Raw genomic sequence first — 19,058 nt, 5'->3', positions numbered from 1 at the left:
TCTTGTGTGAATTTTGGGACACCCTTTGGAAGCAGAATTCCCCTGGAATTTGTTCTTTCAGATTTCCCCAGTGAAGTAAGTCATGAGCGGTAGAACCTAAGCCCCACGTGGCCAGAACAGTCAGGAAATTGGCATTGGATGGGCAATCCAAGGTTGGGGGTTGGAGGGTTACTCAGCTAGGTATTGACCAGGCTTGATGCAGATAATAGAGCAGAGAGCAAAGCAGCTCAGAGTGCAGCTTCTGGGGCCAGAACTGTGGAATCCAAGATGACAGGCTGTGTGTGACCCTGGCACGTCCCTGAGCCTGTCTGTGTTTCAGTTGCATCGTCTCTGAACTTGACGCGATGATAATAGTACGTCGGAGGGGGTGGGAGAACGAAGCAAGATAATTTCAAGTATTTCAATGACTTAACACAGTGACAGAGAGTGCAATGAATGTTAACTCTAGCACCTTTAAAAATGTAAAATGTGTTTCCTTTTGCTTTAGTGTTCAGGTTTTATACGTTAAGTAAATTTAATTAATTTGTGCTTTATGTATGTACTAAAGGCCCAGTGCATGACATTCGTGCACTGGGGAACGGGGGAAGGGGAGTCCCTCAGCCTGGCCTGTGGTCCCTCTCGCAGTCCGGGACCCTGAGGGGGATGTCTGACTGCCGGATTAGGCCCACTCCCCATGGGGCCTAAGCCAGCAGTTGGACATCCCCCAAGGGGTCCTTCGCGCTGCTACAGAGGCAAGAGAGGCTCCTGCCACCATCCCTGCGCTTACCAGCCATGTGCCCAGCTTCTGGCTGAAAGGCGCTCCCCCTGTGGGAGCGCACTCACCACCAGGGGGAAGCTCCTGTGTTGAGCGTCTGCCCCCTGGTGGTCAGTGCACGTCATAGCCACCGGTCGTTCTACCATTTGGTCAATTTGCATATTAGCCTTTTATTATATAGGATATTATGCATGTAATTATGTGTCCATTACTATATTGTTACTGTGTTTACCTAAAAGCAGTAGAGCTTTCTTTATTCCAGAGCAGCTACCTCTTTATAGGGCTGGCAGGAAGTGTGGAAGGCTGGGTACCTGGGTATCTTAATTTCACTGGGGTCACAGAAAAAGCTAATATGCTATGCTTGCTGTACTACCTAAAAAACTCTTCCCTTGCCAAAACCGGTTTGGCTCAGTGGATGGAGTGTCGGCCTGCAGACTGAAGGGTCCCAGGTTCGATTCCGGTCAAGGGCATGTGCCTGAGTTGCGGGCACATCCCCAGTGGGGGATGTGCAGGAGGCAGCTGATCGATGTTTCTCTCATCGATGTTTCTACCTCTCTATCCCTCTCCCTTCCTCTCTGTAAAAAATCAATAAAATATATTAAAAAAAAAAAAAAAAAAACTCTTCCTTTGCCCAGCCAGTATAGCTCAGTGGTTGAGCGTCAACCTATGAACCAGGAGGTCACAGTTCGATTCCTGGTCAGGGCACATGCCTGGGTTGCAGGCTTGATCTCCAATAGAAGCGTGCAGGAGGCAGCTGATTAATAATTCTCTCTCATCATGGATGTTTCTGTCTCTCTCTCCCTCTCCCTTCCTTCTGAAATTAATAGAAATATATTTTTTAAAGGCCTTCCCTTTATCTCGCTGTGTTAGCCCAGATGCCAAGGCGGGGCTAAATGTTTAGGGATGTTATTAGGGGAAACGCCTGTGGGAGGAAAAATATAAAGGAGTCAGAGAAACTGGAGAATGGTCAGTCTGATGCCAAGGGAAGGAGAGAGGGAGACAAGCAGGGAGAAGTGCCCGAGACCAAGCATGTCAAACTCAAAGGCTAACGTGGGCCAAATAACAAGGCATGGGGCCTGCGGGCCACGAGTTTGACATGCTTGCCCTAGACGGTCAGTCTGCTTTCTTAGGAAGGGTCAGCAGCATCTCCGGGAAGCAGTCAAGCCCAAGTCCGCCATCTGAGGAGTCCCTTCTCTTTGGTCAATTGGTTTCTTCCTCTGAGTTCAGGTTCCGGAGGTATCTGGGCATTGACTGGGCACAGCTGGCGGGGGGCATGGCTTCCCGGTGATGTCCAAGTGCAGCTTGTTCATGGGAGGTCTGTGAAGTGCTTTCTTCTGGCTGCACTCCATACAGGAGGATGGATCGGAAACAAGTAGCAAAACCATCTCGTGTTGAGCATCGATGCCGTCCAGTCCTTAAGTCTCGGGTGCGTCTGTGCACCTGGGTTTGCAGCTCTGTTACCCTTGTTTTAACCAGGAGCTTGAATTCTCAAGCTTCATATTTTTCACTTCCTTGAGTGGTGTGTTATACTAATGAGGTGATAGCTTATCTACAGACCCTGACAGAATGGTCCATGCTTGAGGAGCTTCTTGTGATTTATGGAGTCCTTGAACCCGTTCGTTTATTTCACAACCGTGCATCAAGCGCCTCCTGTGTGTACGGGTGATTGAGACACCGTGCATCCTGCTCTCCAAATGAATACTCTGTACATCCTATGATGGCCACCATTGCTCAGTGTGTTTGGCTGGGAACCCAAAGATAAATCCCTCTAAAGCTAAGCTTGAAGGATTATAACATTAAATAGAGATAGAGATAGATATAGAGATAAAGATAGAGAGATAGAGATATTTTTAAATATATATATTTTTATTGATTTCAGAGAAGAAGGGAGAGGAAGAGAGAGAGAGAAACATCAATGATGAGAGAGAATCATCATTGGCTGCCTCCTGCACGCCCCACACTGGGAATCAAGCCCGCAACCCAGGATGTGCCCTGACCGGGAATCAAACCATGACCTCTTGGTTCACAGTTGACCCTCAACCACTGAGCCACACCAGCTGGGCACCATTATATTTTTTTAAGAATTAAAAAAGTAGCCACGCATTTAAAGATTTGAGTTTTTTCTCACTGAGAGACCTTGGCAGAGGTGAGAGAAGACTGGCCAATTGAGGGCATCGTCCACCTCAGGGGCCCACCGAGGTTTCCTGTCATTGGCGCGGGCCAGTTTCTCTGCACTCGGATTCCATTCGCTGACGGGTTGGATGTGACTTGCGGTAACATTTACATTCTTCTTGTCAAGCCCTGAGCTGCCTGATTGAAACCCTGGTCACATTTTGATTAATTTTAGCCCTTATTTATTCGATGTACTCTCGTGGTGGAATTAATTATTTCTGGAGTCCCAGGTGCCAGTCCTGGCATCAGGATTGATGGGCACCACCAGAGTCACAGGGTGTAGAATATTGCTTTCCCGGGGGCCATTCCTCCAGGGGTGTATTTGTCAACAAAGATGGAAATTTCTTCACCAGATTTATATACAAGTGATCCTTGGGTAGAGCAGGAAGTTGCGAGAGCCATAAATCTCGGGAAAACTCCACACATATCTGTGCCCGGAGACGTTCATTTCCTCACACCTTCCTATTCACAAATGTTATCGCTCCTCAGAGGGAAATCAGAGTTAGGCTCTCAAACCCCGTAGTGTTGGTAGAGGAGGAGATGTGCTTAGCTGGTAAGCAAGGTCCTGAAAACCCAGATTCCGTGTGATACCAAGAGAGGTGCATCGCCCTGCCAGCGTGGCTCAGTGGTTGAGCCTCGACCCATGAACCAGGAGGTCATGATTCACTTCCCGCTCAGGGCACATGCCCGGGTTGTGGGCTCCATCCCAAGTAGGCGTGCAGGAGGCAGCCGATCAATGATTCTCTCTCATCATTGATGTTTCTCTCTCTTTCCTCCTCTCCCTCCCTCTCTGAAATCAAGAACAATATATATTTAAAAAGAGAGGTGTACATTTTTATTAGATGTAGAGATCAAGGTCACATACTCTGAACTGAGACCTCATTATTGCCGCGTCCTGGTGACATGCCCACCCTCTGGGCCTTTGATTAGAAGCGCTGATGAAGTCAAGAAACTGAGCAAGTATTTCTTCCTCTAAGCCTGTCCCCAATCAATCATTCTAAGTGGCGAACTTTAATTCTTGATAAATTGCTCATCATTGTAAAGTCTATGGATAGACTCTCCTCTGATTAGAACCACGGTGCGGTCAAATTAATTATTTCAAGGGGCATGTCCCTGTCCCACCCTCCACTATAGATTCTCTAGTTTACTAAACGCTACATTTATACTGTGTGTGAGCCCTTGGTCCTAAATACAGTCTAAACTTTTTATTTTATTTTTTAAAATATATTTCTTTATTGATTTCAGGGAGGAAGAGAGAAGGAGAGAGAGAGACAGAAACCTCAATGATGAGAGAGAATCACTGATCGGCTGCCTCCTGCTCACCCCCTACTGGGGATCGAGCCTCAACCCAGGCATGTGCCCTTGGCCGGAATCGAACCTGGGACCCTTCAGTCTGCAGGCTGATACGCTATCCACTGAGCCAAGCCAGCTAGGGCCAGTCTGAACTTTTTAGACTTCCATTTTCATTGGGAACAGGTGGCTTTAGGTCAGACTGATTCTCCATGACCCATTGCTACACTCTGTACAGTAGTTCCGCCCCTTTATCTGCAGCTCCCCTTTCTGTGATTTCAGTTACCCGGGGTCAACTGCAGACCAAAAATATTCAATGGAAAGTTCCGGAAGTAGGGAATTCCTAAGTGTTTAAGTTGCACACTATCCCGAGGAGTGTGATGCAATCTCCTACAGTCCCGCGCTGTCCCGCCCGGGACGTGAATCATCCCTTTGTCCCATGCATCCGCCTCACTTCACCTCCTCACGTAGGCTCTGGGTCATCTCACGTCACACAAGGAGGAGAAGAGGGGTGAGAACAGTACAGTAAGATCTATAGCAAAAGAGAGAGCGACCATCACTTTTATTACAGCATATTGTTATCATTGTTCCATTTCATTATTAGTCATCAGTGGTACTCTCTTATTGTGCCTAATTTAGCAATTACCCTTTATCATTGGTGTGTGTATCTATAGGGAGAAACATAGCATACATAGGGTTCATACTATCTGCAGTCTCAGGCATCAACTGGGGGTCTTGGAACATATATATTACCTTATGGGGAATCTTATATAGTAATTGATAGATTTTTATTTTTTATTGTTTTTTTTAAATATATTTTTATTGATTTCAGAGAGGAAGGGAGAAGGAGAGAAAGAGAGAAACATCAAAGATAAGAGAGAATCACGGATCGGCTGCCTCCTGCACGCCCCCTACTGGGGATGGAGCCCACAACCCGGGCATGTGCCCTGACTAGGAATTGAACTGTGACTCCCTGGTTCTTAGGTCGATGCTCAACCACTGAGCCACTCGGGCCCGGCCATCCTCTCTCTTTTTCATACTGCCCTGCCTCTCCCACTCACATTTTCTAAGGTCTGAGGGAAATGATTCATTCACGGTTGCCTGGTATTTCTAAGCAAAAGACAACAAATATTTTTTAGATGGGTGTTGAGATATACAATTTGACAAATGTAACTACAAATGATGGTGCCCACTGAGGTATTGCGTGGATCATAAAGTAAATGTGGACACAGACCAGCAGTCATGACTGATGTGAGGTCATTGGCAAGGCTATGAGTTAGGTAGCAGGGACCTAAACTCCAGAGGGTCCCTTGGGGACCTCCTCCACTCCCCTGGGTTTGAATGGCAGCTTTCTGTTGCTGGCTCCTGATTTCTGTTTAGCCCACAGACTCGTTACTAAACTCCAGATGCCTATATCCAACCATCCACTTGATAGGACATTCTAACATATCATACACATCGAACTGCATATTCAAAATTAAACTCCTACTAGTTCCCCCCCCCCCCCCAAAAATGTGCTTTTTCTTATTCTTCTCCAAAAAGTAAATGGCCACTTTGTTCTTTCAGTTGCTCAGGTCAAATCCTTGAATTCATTTTGACACGTCTCTTTGTGGAATAACTTACATACAACCCACCAGCAAATCTTGTTTGTCTACCTCCAAGTTACACCCAGAGTTCAAACAGCCACTTCACGGGGTCCGCCTTGGCTCCAGCCAGGACCCTCCCTCCCCTGGATGCCTGCGCTAGACCCTACCCAGTGCCTCCGCTCTAAGACCCACACAGCTGTGAGGTTACCACTCCCTCGGGCAGACCATCTGACTGCTCTGCTGAGAACTCGCCAGTGATTTCTTCTCTCCTTCAGAGTTAAAGCTAGAGTCTCTCTCTCTCTCTCTCTCTCTCTCTATATATATATATATATATGATATGCAAATGAGGTCAGGACTCTGTAACGGTCACGACTAGCTCAGGAGGAGGGGCCGGGCACGGCCCTGAGCCTGAGAGAACAACACAGAGGAGCGCCTTCTCCGAGCCTCCGACGCGGCTGGGGGTAGGCCCCCAGTGGACACACACACACTTGGGGTGCCTGCTCCAAGCCTCCATGGCGCAGCTGGGGGCAGGCCCCCAGTGGAGACACACACACACACACACACACACACACACACACACACACGGTGCCTTCTCCAAGCCTCCGCGGCCTAAGCCATCAGTAGGACATCCCCTGAGGGCTCCCAGACTGTGAGGGGGCCAGGCTGGGCTAAGGGACCACCATCCCCCAGTGAACGAATTTCATGCACCAGGCCTCTAGTATATATATATGGTGTGGATCATGAAGTAAATTTGGACACAGATCAATAATCATCTATATCATAAAGGCCTGTGGTTGTGACGCCGACCAAATGATGAGCAGCAGCTCCCGTGGCGGGCAGGGCATGGCGCCAGCTACTCGCTCACAAGCTATGAGCAGCGATGGGCGGGGCAGCCAGCTGAGGCAAGCAGAAGCAAGCTGTTCGCGCACGATTTCATGCTTGCTGGGCCTCTATATGTACAAAATACTGCTTTAAAGGGTATTTGCATTAGTAGTTTTCAGTATTAAAAATTGATAGGCCTGGCCAGCCTGGCTCAGTGGTTGAGCATCGACCTATGAATCAGGAGGTTACAGTTCAATTCCTGGTCAGGGCACATGCCCGGGTTGCAGGCTCAATTCCTAGTTTGGGGTGTGCAGGAGGCAGCCGATCATTGAGTCTCTCTCATCATGGATGTTTCTATCTCTCTCTCCCTCTCCATTCTTCTCTGAAATCAATAAAAAATATATTTTAAAAATTGATAGGTTCGGTTCTTTCTGTTGATAAAAAATGTTAGTGTCTTTAAAAATTATTTTTGTTTCTTGTAGAATTATTTTTATTTCTTAACTATGCAGCATATTAACATGGTTCCAAGGCAAAAGAGGTGTTTGAAAAGGTGTTCCAATAAAAATCTTTCTTCTGCTGGAACCCACTCCCGACCCCCCCACCCTCCGTGGGAAACTGATTTCACTATTTCCAGTTTATCTTTCCTTGTTTCTACTCACCAGATGATGCAGAACCAATGGGAGAGGAGCCAGTGTCTCACACAGAGGAGAGAGTAGACACTGTGGTAGACCCGTACACGGGAATATTATTATACGGAGTGGAAATGACAAGTGAGCATGGGCGTCTCACACACATGACAATGAAGGAAGAAGCAAGTGCACAAATCAGTAAAACTAAACCCTTATTTAAAGGTACATAGACGATAAAATGTAGAGGAAAGCAGAGGTATGGCGATCGCAGAATCAGTATCAGTGTCTTGGGGTGCAGCCTGGTTGGGGAATCCAGGTGGCAGTGTTCTGTTTGGTCACGTGAATAGTGGATATAAAGGTTTTTATTTCTTATTCTTCACATACACGTATACATGTTATTGCATCCTCTCTATATATGACATAGTTGTGGGTTAAAAAAGAATTATAGCCCGAATATAGCATTTTGAGTCACAGAATAGATTTGGTTCTTTTGCTAAGAATTAAACTTCAGCGCTTCATGTTTTACCATCTTGTGCACAGTGATTACCTTTATAAATTATGTTTTTTGACTATTAACTCCCCCGTTCCATGTGAAACTTACATATATATACCGATATGAAATTGACAAGAAGGGAAATGAGAGGTTTATTGACGTCCCCTGGTGGTAGATAATGAGGCCTGGGCTCCTTTCCACGGTGGGGTGAAGGGCCTCATGGGAACGCCAGATAAGGCTGCAGATTCTTCACCGTGACATTCAGGACCTGGCTTCTCTCATTATTTCCACCAATAGACCCAAGAAGGGGTGGGAAGATAAGCAAAGAAAAAAATGTCAGCTCCTTGGCCATTTCCATTCATAGGCCAGCCGACTCATTTTAACGGAAAGAGACTGAGAGATGCTGCATGGAAGTCGGCAGTCTGTCATTTTTACGGCGCCGGGATGTGGTTGCCATGCTCCGTCCCTTAGAGCTGCGGTGCAGCCCGTTCCAGAAACTCCATTCCCTGCAGGCCCGAGTCAGCTGAAGCGCTCCCATGACTCGATTAGCGGGAAGAGGGACCCTGAGCCCAGGACAATGGGACTTCAGCGGTAATGCACTCACCTGGAGTTGGCGACCCCTGCCCTTTGGTGGAGCCACTGCTCATGGAACGAGTACCAAAGGGATGAGGCACAGAAGCAAGCCCATCATCTCATGATGATCAGTGTCTGGAGGTGCAGCCGCCACCCACCCGCATCCACTGACTGCCTTAGCGTGCGGGTGGGGCCGCCTTCAGCGTGAGTCCCTGTGGCTCCCCACTGACTTTCCCCTTCATACAGTCTTGGCCTCTGGGCTTGTAGTAGCCCCCTTACCACTGAGGGAGGGTAACTGACCAGACCCAGTACTTCATAGACCCATGTCAGGCACAGGACCAGAGGCACTAAACTCTTTTTAAAAAATTCCTCAATTTTCATTCTCCTGTGCCCTCCTCTGCTCTTTTAAATGTTCAGAGTCATTTTATTATCAGTGAATGTTGTATTTTGCCCTTCACAACAACCTTGGTCTCAGTAGGTTCTCGTGCACGTGGGAGAGAAGAACCAGGGTGGAGTAAAGGATTGGATTGGGAGCAGAAAACAGTTTAGGTATATAGTTGAGGCTGGCTCTCAAAGTGAACTTCATGAAGCCCTGGCCTCTGTGGCTCCATTGGTTGGAGCATCATCCCGTGCACCAGAAGGTCATGGGTTCGATTCCAGGTCTAGGCACATACCTAGGTTGCGGGTTTGATCCCCAGTTGGGGTGTGTACTGGAGGCAACCAATTGATATGTCTCCCACACATCGATGTTTCTCTCTCTCTCCTTCCTCCTTCTCTTTAAAAAACAACAACAACAAAACTAAAACAAAAAAAAATGGACTTAAAGCAAAAATGTGTATTCAACAGCTGAAGGGCACCTCCTTCCTCTCTGCCTCCCTCCCTCTGTTCAGAGCTGCTACAGGAGAAAATTTATCTCCTCACCTTGAAGTAAAGGTCTCTGGCAAAGGGAAAATCCGATCAAACTACTGCTGAGTCCTCCTTGAGCCCTAAAACCAGCTGGTTCTTGCATCATTTTTTAGCCGTGGCGCCGCTCTGCCCTTGGTCCTTCTGGAAGGCAGCACATGTCAGACTGATGTGCCTGCATCAATTACCTAGCCCACCTTGAGCTGGTCACTGGGTTCTCTGAACTGCATCGCCACATCTGCAAAATAAAGAAAATAGTAGCCAATTGGGAGGAGTCTCATGGGCATTAAATAACATGATGGAGGTAAGGACTTCCTTTGCCCATGATAGACCTTAGACAAATAGCTATTTTGTAGTAGCTAGTATTTGTCTCCACCCAGTTTTTGTTGTAACTGTACCAGGGAAACACCCTTTATAAAGTAGGGGGAGCGCCCTTGCTGGTTTTGCTCAGTGGATAGAGCATCGGCCTGCGGACTGAAGGGTCCCCGGTTCGATTCCAGTCAAGGGCACATGCCTGGGTTGCAGGCTCGATCCCCAGTAGGGGGTATGCAAGAGGCAGCTGATCAATGATTCTATCTCATCATTGATGTTTCTATCTCTCTCTCCCTCTCCCTTCCTCTGAAATCAATAAAGATACATTTTTTAAAAAGTAGGTGGAGCAAGTTGATGGGTAGTGGAGGGTCAGAAGCTGCTGAGCCAGCACCGTGTTTGGAGTTGGAGTATGTGTGTCTCAGAATCTTCACCTACAACAGGCTCAGAGAAGGGGTTGGCTAGATTCCCAAAGACTTCCTCCAAGGTCAACAGAGGTCAAAGTGCTGCTTCTCAATTTTGTCCTCCTATCCCTAACACAGGCGACTCTGGTGGCCTTTACTGGTATCAACAAGGACCTGGCCGACTTCTCCATTCCTCCAAAGAATATTCAGGCGGGAGGCTGAGAAACGTGCATCCCCACACAGAGAGGGGAAAGTACTGAGTGGTACAGTCAGGATTTGAACCCAGAGCTAAGGCTGACCAACCAGTCAGTGTTCTTTACTCTCCACCACAGATACCAGTGTTAATAAAAGTAAAAGGTGAGATTCGGTCTTTCCAATCATTAGAATAATGCAAGAGCCAAGGAACAGAAACCAAAACAGCCCTCATTAGTTCAAGAACATTCTAGAGTTGGCAATGAATATGTTATGTGCATATGTGTGTATGTGAATACACATATGTGTGTGAAATAAATATAGGTGTTTTATATGCATCTGTATGAAACCATTTAGGTATGCAGACATGTATGTATATAGCTACAGAACCATAGACAGGCCATAAATTAGATAAATTCTATTCATTATGATATTGATTTCAACTTTATATTCCCTTGTCCCGCAAAGAAAGTTCTTATATTAAAGACACCATAGTTATGTTTTTTTAAGGAGAAAGAACATACTCTAGAAGAAAGTTAAAATTTATGTTTTTGGACATTATAAAGATTTATAATCATATTGAATAAATGTAGAACTAGCAAAATAACAATGAGTGACTGAATTTCAGTGCCATAACACAATGACCATTAGCATTTTGATGTTATTCTGCCCAGCCTCCTTCCTTAAGAAATTTTTTCTGCAAGTCTTTTCTTTATACCTCTTGGTTAAAGTATGTTAAGCCAATAAAAGAACTCAATAATCTAACCGACAGTATTAGCCATTACTTCCTCTCCCAGTAGATTTTAAATTTCTTTAGACAGGTACCAGGTCTTATTCAGCTTTCTATTTCTGATGTTTCTCTTTCCCCCAAGGCCTACCATAGTGCCTTGTACCTAGCAAGTATGCAGTGAATCTTGCTGAATCATTTTCTGCTGAAAATTGTAGAAAACCTAAGAAGCCCTAAGAATAAAGATTCAAGTGTCAAACGAAAGATGGGTTTTAAATTGAAGACCTAATAATAAAGCATCTAGGCTATTCCCAGGAGACCAGCCTGATTCAAATATGCACTCAACACTGGGATTTCCCTTTTCTCCCAGGTAAGTGTTCCAATTTATTGAATACATTCACAACTTGGACAGATCCTGCCATTCAAATCAAGCTGGCCTACAGCAATGGACTTACACAAAAGGAACATGCAAAGTGGAATATATATATATAGATAGATAGATAGATAGATAGATAGATATAGATAGATATAAAGATATAGATATAGATATAGATATAGATATAGATATAGACATATAGATAGATATATACACATACATATATATTTTATTGATTTCAGAGAATGGAAAGGAGAGGGAGAGATAAAAACATTAATGATGAGAATCATCCATTGGCTGCCTCCTACATGCCCCCTAGTGGGGATCGAGCCTACAAACCGGGCCTGTGCCCTGACCCAGAATTGAACTGTGACCTCCTGGATCATAGGTCAATGCTCAACCACTCGGCCGGGCATGAATTTTTATTAACAAACCAGAGGCTCAGTGCACAAAATTCGTGCACAGGTAGGGTCCCTCACAGCTGCCGGCTGCTGGCCAGGGCCTTCCTTTGTTTCATGCCACCCTTGGTGGTCAGTGCACGTCATAGCAAGTGATCAAACTCCTGGTCCGACGAAGGCCCCAGGGGACACTTTGCATATTAGGCTTTTATATATATAGATGTCCCCACTCAGTTTCCAAAGAAAGTGGCTGGACTGCTTTTTGCGTAAGAAAAAAGTATTAACTAAATGAGAACTGCAGTTAATCTGCTGCGAATCTGCCCTGATTGTTCTGGAGTGCTCTCTTTGAAAATTGGAAGGTCTTGATTTCACTGGAGTTTTTTCCATTGCACCCTCATTGGATGTACCAAGGAGTTGCAAATGTGGATGAAGAGTGTGTGTGTGTGTGTGTGTGTGTGTGTGTGTGTGTGACAGTCTGTCCCACTTCTGTCTGAAACTTTTTAATTTTAAAATATTATCATTGTTTCTGAACGAAAGGGGTTCGTTTGTCCGTGAGCATCAAAGCCCAAAAGATACAACATGGAGTTTGCAGCAGAGAAAGTAAAGGTTTATTTAAGGAAATGGTGCTAAACCCAGAGGCACAGGTGAACTAGTGTTCTAACACCTGGCTCCTTGATGGTTTCTAGGGGTTGGGTCATACAGGGGACTAAGGGAAGTTAGGGTCTTGGTCTCTGTTGATTGGTTGGTTGGCACTAGGGTAGGTAGTAGCTGTTCGTTGAATCTGGTCCTGTTGTCAGCCACAGAGTCCCTCTGTCTGGCTTCACAAAGGCAGGGTTGATGGCATCCTTTGGCTTTTCTGAGTCTGAAGCTGAAACACTATGGAGGCCTAGATGTTGTCTCTAGTTTGACTGAATCTCTGTCTCCGAGGTCAGTGGACAGGAGGCTTTGTTCCTAAGATTATTTGATGCTCAGAACCTCATTGTCCTGAGGGTTCAATGATTAAGAGGTTGTCATGCAAGGGTAAAGGCGGTGGTGCCGGATGAGGCCAGTGTGAAGCTAACAGAAAGAAAGGAGAAAGGCGATGTCAAAGAAATGAAGTTTCTGCATAGTTACATAATGATCATAATGTCAAAATAACATGGAAGTTTTATAGAATCGTGGTATCTTGGGTTCGGGCATCTCATCGGTCCTCTTCCCAGCATTTTGTTGTTGGTGGTGGTGGTATTGATCCTCACCCAAGAATATTTTTCCATTTATTTTTAGAGAGAATGGAAGGGAGGGGGAGAGACAGACAGAGTGAAATATCGATGCGAGAGACTTCGATTGGTTGCCTCCCACATGAGCCCCGACCAGGGCCAGGGATCGGATCAAGCCTACAACCGAAGTATGTGCCCTTGATCAGAATCAAACCCGGGACCCTTCAGTCCTCAGGCCAGTGCTCTATCCACTGAGCCAACCCGTCTAGGGCCTCCTCCCAGCATTTAAATCCGATAACATTGGTCTCTCAGTTTGAATGTGTTCAGTGTTGGGGATTTACTGTCCCCCTCCCCGCCCCCCCAAAAATCCATCTTTGAATGTAGACATTTCTGAAGACTGTCTTCCTGTGCCTTCTGCTCACTGATCACCCATTAATGTTCATGTGAAGTGGGACTTGCTTCCTACCCCTCCAGACTCCCCAACCACCCATCCCACCACCACCACCCCCAGGAGACTTAGGTCCTTAGCTGAGGGGTGGGAGATACACATCTGGAGAGAAGACACATTTTTAATGGAAAGATGGCAGAGGTATTTTTAACCCCCTAGGATGGAGCAGAACTGATGGGCAGCCTGAGGTTGTGTGTATGGAGGGTCGTGGGGAGGGGACTCGGTCAGAGGACAGAGAAGGAAGTAAATTCTAAGGGAGAAGGGCCCCAGGGACCCAGGCAGGGGGCACAGAATAGGAACGGGAACAAGATTTTGATTCAGATTTTGAATGGCTAGGTTTTCTCCTGGATTGCCAACCCCGTGGCCCCGCTCATCCCGTCCTCTCTGGAGCACCAAGGTGAGGGGACAGGGAAATGGACCCTCTGTGAGCTGGCTACACAGGGAAACGTCTAACAATAATGCCAAAAACCGTTACCATTGGTAACGAAGTGCGAGGTCTTCACCTCTGTCATGTCTTTTAACCCTGCTTGCAGCCAACCCTCTTGAGTTATCCTCATCTTACAGATGAGAAAACTGAGGCTGAAAGGGGTAAATAACATGGGAAAGTAAAGCAAAGTAGTGACAAAATCAGGATGTAAACAGGATCATTGGACCCTAGAGCCAATGAGGCAAGCTTCACCCCACACGGCCTCCCTCCGCTGGAGCTGCGCGTAGCTGTGAGCAAGCCGAGGTGGAGGTGGTGGTGGAGGGCAGGGTGCATGTGTGTACACTGTCCTCTTCCCAGCCCGCCTGTGGACACACGCAGCTAAGGTGGCCCAGAGAACCGCTGAGATCACAGAACACACTCAACTAAATAATCTGAGTCCATTCGGGGAATGGAAAGAGAGATGAGCATTTGTTGAGAATCAGCTATATGCCAAGAGGAGTGCTGGGAGTTTAGGATCTATATATATAAAAGCCTAACATGCTAAGTGTCTGACCATTTGGTCGACGGTTCAGTCGACCGCTTGACTAGTTGCTATGATGGGCACTGACCACCAGGGGGCAGACACTCAGACACGTAGGTTAGCTTGCTGGTGGGGTCTGGCCAATAGGAACTGGGTGAGAAGGGCTGGACACACCCTGGAGCCAACCTCCTGCGGTCCCTCCACGGCCTCTAAAATATTTCTTCTAATTAATTTCCTTTCAATGTGCATGAATTCATGCACCAGGCCTCTAGTAGTTATATAACATACAATGGATATAATAAACTAAATAATGTATAAAAACTCTCTTTTGAAAACTAAAAATTCCCAAACAGAGGACCCATAGCAGAAAATTTTTATTGAATTCAATGCATATAAAGACCTCACCATGTGCTTAATACATTTATTGAGTTAATAACAGGTGGATAAAGATCTCCCCAAAAAGGTAAAACTAAGATTAAATTAGTTCTGTTTATGAGCACCCACAGGATCCTATGCTAGTGATACTGGGGCCATTAAATAAATGTGACACAGCCCCCTGCCCTCACACACATGACACACAGGATGTTACCTGCCAAGTATCATACAAGAGGAGACAAATGCAAAAACAAAAGGGAGAGAAGCAGGTTTTATATAAAGGGGGGGAGCTAGGAGCCATTTCCCTGTCCTTGAATTTCAAGGCTCAGCTTTGCAAAATTGGAAAAAAGAAAGCCTTTTGTTCCTGCACATAAAACAAGTCCCCAAATTCCCACTCCAGTGACTAACGGCGGCTGTGCCTGGCGCCTTGGGAGCCGTCTGTGCAGACACTCGCCTGTGCTCCTCTCCAGCAGGATTTACAGGAGGAAGGGCCGCTCACTGAGCTTCCGACAAAACGAACCCGCGACGCCAGACTTTCCTTCACTGTAACTGCCTCTTGGTCAGATAAGGCTCCACCGCGGGTCCCCCTGTGGCCTCCACACCATCACCAGCCCTCAACCTTCTTAGATTCCCCCTCTAAAGGCAATTTGTTTTGCTCTGGCCGGTTTTGCTCAGTGGATAGAGCATCCGCCTGCAGACTGAAGGGTCCCAAATTCGATTCCGGCCAAGGGCATATGCCCGGGTTGTAGGCTCTATCCCCAGTAGGGGGCGTGTAGAAGGCAGCTGATCAATGATTCTCTCTCATCGTTGATGTTTCTATCTCTTTTGTTTAACTCTTGGAAGCCAAATACAATTATATTTCTTTTGTTTTATTTTTACAAATGATTTTTAGAGCACTGATGATTCTGCTTGATCTGTTTTGGCCATTCCATCCCAAGATTCTGGTCTTTTGTCTATTATTTCTAAATTAGAGGCCCAGTGCACAACATTCGTGCACTGAGGGGGGGTTTCTTCAGTCCGGCCTGCGCCCTTTAGCAGTCCAGGAGCCCTAGGGGGATGTCTGACTGATGGCTTAGGCAGGAGAGGCTCCTGTCACCACCGCTGCACTCACCAGCTGTGAGCCCGGCTTGTGGTTGAGTGGCGCTCCCCCTGTGGGAGCTCACTGACCACCAGGGGACAACTCCTGCATTGAGCTTCTGCCCCCTGGTGGTCAGTACACATCATAGCAACCAGTCATTCTGCCGTTTGGTCAATTTGCATATTACCCTTGTATTATATAGGATGCCTTCACATTTTCATGTAAGAAAGCTGGAAGATTGGAGTCCGGGGGCATTGCTGCAGCCTGTTGATGTGTTGTAGGCTAACGGGATAGAGGTGGTGTCTATGAGCCTCTGAGTTTATTTCAAAAAAAAAAAAAAATGGGAGCAATGAAATCCAAGATGTGCCCTATCTGGTTTGGCTCAGGGAATAGAGTGTCAGCCTGTGGACTGAAGGGTCCTGGGTTGCAGGCTCAATCCCCGGTAAAGGGTGTGGAGGAGGCAGCCGATCAATGATTCTCTCTCATCATTGATGTTTCTGTCTCTCTGTCCCTCTCCCTTCGTCTCTGAAATCAATAGAAAAAATATATATATAAATAATAAAATAAAATAAAACCAAGATGTAAATTGTATGGAGGTAAATGGGCACTGGAGTGACGTGGGGACTCAGAAAAGGTTTCCTGTGTGCACAGGTATAGGAACCCCAGTTGTGTCCCTCACACCAGCCCTCGGGGCCAAAGGCGACACTGGTTGCATCTGTTACATCTCCTCCCCTTTTACTGATTCTCCTGTGAAGGGACAGACAGGATCAATGCTATAGCTACTCACTATCCTAACCAACAAGATCATATCCCAGAGTGCTGTTCTCTTGGTCATTTTCATCAGGAACAAATAGACGACATGCTGGTGTCAGCAACATCTATGCAAATCATGAACTAATATTGTAATGAAGTAGAAACATGGGCCATGGTTATCTCTTCTTCCTTCTCTGGTGTCTGGTGGATGTTTAACCACCAGCTGTTGGGACTGGGGGGTAAGGTGCTGATTTGTAGCGTTTGCCAATTTCCCTGGTGTAAATACTCCCACCATGGCCGATTTCAAGTGAGCAACCTGAAGTCACTGAACACGGATTGGGGAAGAGACGCACACACCGGCCCCCGCTAGCCTGTACATGGCGGCTCCAGCCCCATGCTGCCTACATACCAATCTAAGGGAATGAGATTCTACCGGAAAACGTAGTCCTACAGCGAGAACTCTAATGTTCCTCCTGATTGAGCCCCGGCTTGGCAAGCTATTACCTTCAAACTAAGATAAATGAGTTACTTACCGTGATATCATCACAGTGAGTATTGGATTTCTGATGCACATTTCCTGTCCAAGTATACAGTAACACTGCCGCTTAAAGCTGGCTTCACGCTGCCCGTATTCACACGTTGCTCTGTGCTTTCCTGGAAAGTCATAACTTTAAATGCTCCGTGTAGCTTCTTCTGGTAAATGATGCTGATTTCCTAGGTGTCATTTGGGTCCCCAGGGGAACTCGGGGAAGAAAGGAACATAATCTCCCAGGGAATCCCTTTTGAAAAATTTTCTGCCAGAGGATTCTTGTTGAGTCTCTTACAAAAATTTCACCACCACCCCCACCCCCTTCTCTGGCTAAACTGTCCATGGAGTGCAGATTGCTACGCCAGAAGGTCTGCAAAGACAAGTGAGAGGACAGGCAGAGGCAAATAAAAAGAAATGGCTTCTAAATGGAGGGGATGAAGATCTTGAAATTATTCTGTGTTCCAAGCTTAAGGACTTGAAGAAGACAATGAAAGTCTTAAGGTTTAAAATCCACAGATTCTTAGATACGTTCTAATAATACAGAAAAAGAAAAAAGGACAAGGGAGGCATGGGGGAGGAGGAGGAAGAGGGAAGGGATGGAGGAAAGAAGACAGGGAGAGAGAGAGAGGGAAGGAGGGAGGTCAGAAAGCAAAGACAGTATCTTTCAAGTGATATGCTTGTACCAGGCATGCAGTCTTTGCTGCTTTCTTTTCTCCCCCCCCCCCCCCCCACACCCCCCTCCGCCTTAGGCAGCCATCCTAATCCCCTGAATACTTTCCAGGAAGTAGAAACAGGAATATATCACTCCCTTTGGTCACCATAACATAATGTGAAACATCATGCGATGTCAGTCATGAAATTCTGTGTTCTCTTCTCACCCCTTAGCCCCACCCTGCCACCCCTACCCCTCACCTACCTCCTGCAGGGTGTACCTTCTCTAGGGAACAGGATCTACAACAGTAACTTGCCTTCCCTTTGAGTCATGATTTCTGCAACGATTAGAACAGAAGTGTCACACCGTCCCCCAATCCCACCAGCCGCGAGCCTCCCTTCCCTCTCTGTTTGGGCACAGTAGCTCTCAGGATGAGCCATTCTCCTCTCTCAGCTCTGGGAGCGCCTACCCTCTGCCCCCTGCGCCCCGCCCCCTGAGATCAATGAGGTGTCAGGACAGTGGAGCAGCGCCAGCACTTTGTGAAGTTCTCGATGTCTTTGGCAGGCAGTAGTGTCGTTACGTCCCCTGGTTCCTAATCACATGTTGAGGCAGGAAAATGCATAATCCTGCACCGCCCCGTGCCGCTGCCATAAGCAGAGAAAGAGAATGGCCACTCTGGCTACCAGTTATTGGGCACTTTCTCGACTTAGATCATTCTGGGGCCCCCGTGGGAACAATAGAAAGCCTTCCCTTCAGAGAACACAGAAGGCAATGTTCACAGTTTTTTCTCCTCTTGGACAGTTCATTCATACTTTCAAGAAACATAATTGGAAGTGGATCATTGAAATAAATAGAGGCAAGGGAAAGCATTCCCAAACTTTCTTTGGGAATGCTTTCCTCTCTCTTAAAGCACCATGAGATCCTTGGGTTTGTGCACAGAGTAGCTAGTTACTCAATAAAAATGACTTCCTAGCCCGGCCAGTGTGGCTCAGGGGTTGAGCATCAACCTGTGAACCAGGAGGTCACGGTTCTATTCCACGTCAGGGCGTATGCTTGGGGTGCGGGCTTGATCCCCAGAAGGGGACATGCAGGAGGCAGCCGATCAATGATTCTCATCGTTGATGTTTCTATCTCTCTCTCCCTCTCCCTTCCTCTCTGAAATCAATAAAATACATATATTTTTAATGACTTCCTAAATAAATGAATACTTGAGTGATAAAGTTCCCAGCTTTATCAGCTGGAATCGACCACTTGGGTATCACACAGAGATTTCTGCTACTTCCTTTGGCAAGAGGATTGGGGAGAAGATGGGATTGCTTTCCTGTGACTCTCAGAGGGTGATTATTGCTTGAATGTGGTCAATACTTGTGACCATCATTGATTGCTCTTCAGGTTTATTTCTTGAGAACTAAGGGTATTTTGCAAGTGCAAACCACTTCATTGTCTCTTGAC

Source organism: Myotis yumanensis, unplaced genomic scaffold (assembly GCF_028538775.1).
Source record: "Myotis yumanensis isolate MYYU_CA2020_CCGP unplaced genomic scaffold, mMyoYum1.0.hap1 SCAF_22, whole genome shotgun sequence".
NCBI classification, from domain to species: domain Eukaryota; kingdom Metazoa; phylum Chordata; class Mammalia; order Chiroptera; family Vespertilionidae; genus Myotis; species Myotis yumanensis.
The sequence above is the reverse complement of the archived record's forward strand: the minus strand, read 5'-3'. Positions refer to the sequence as shown.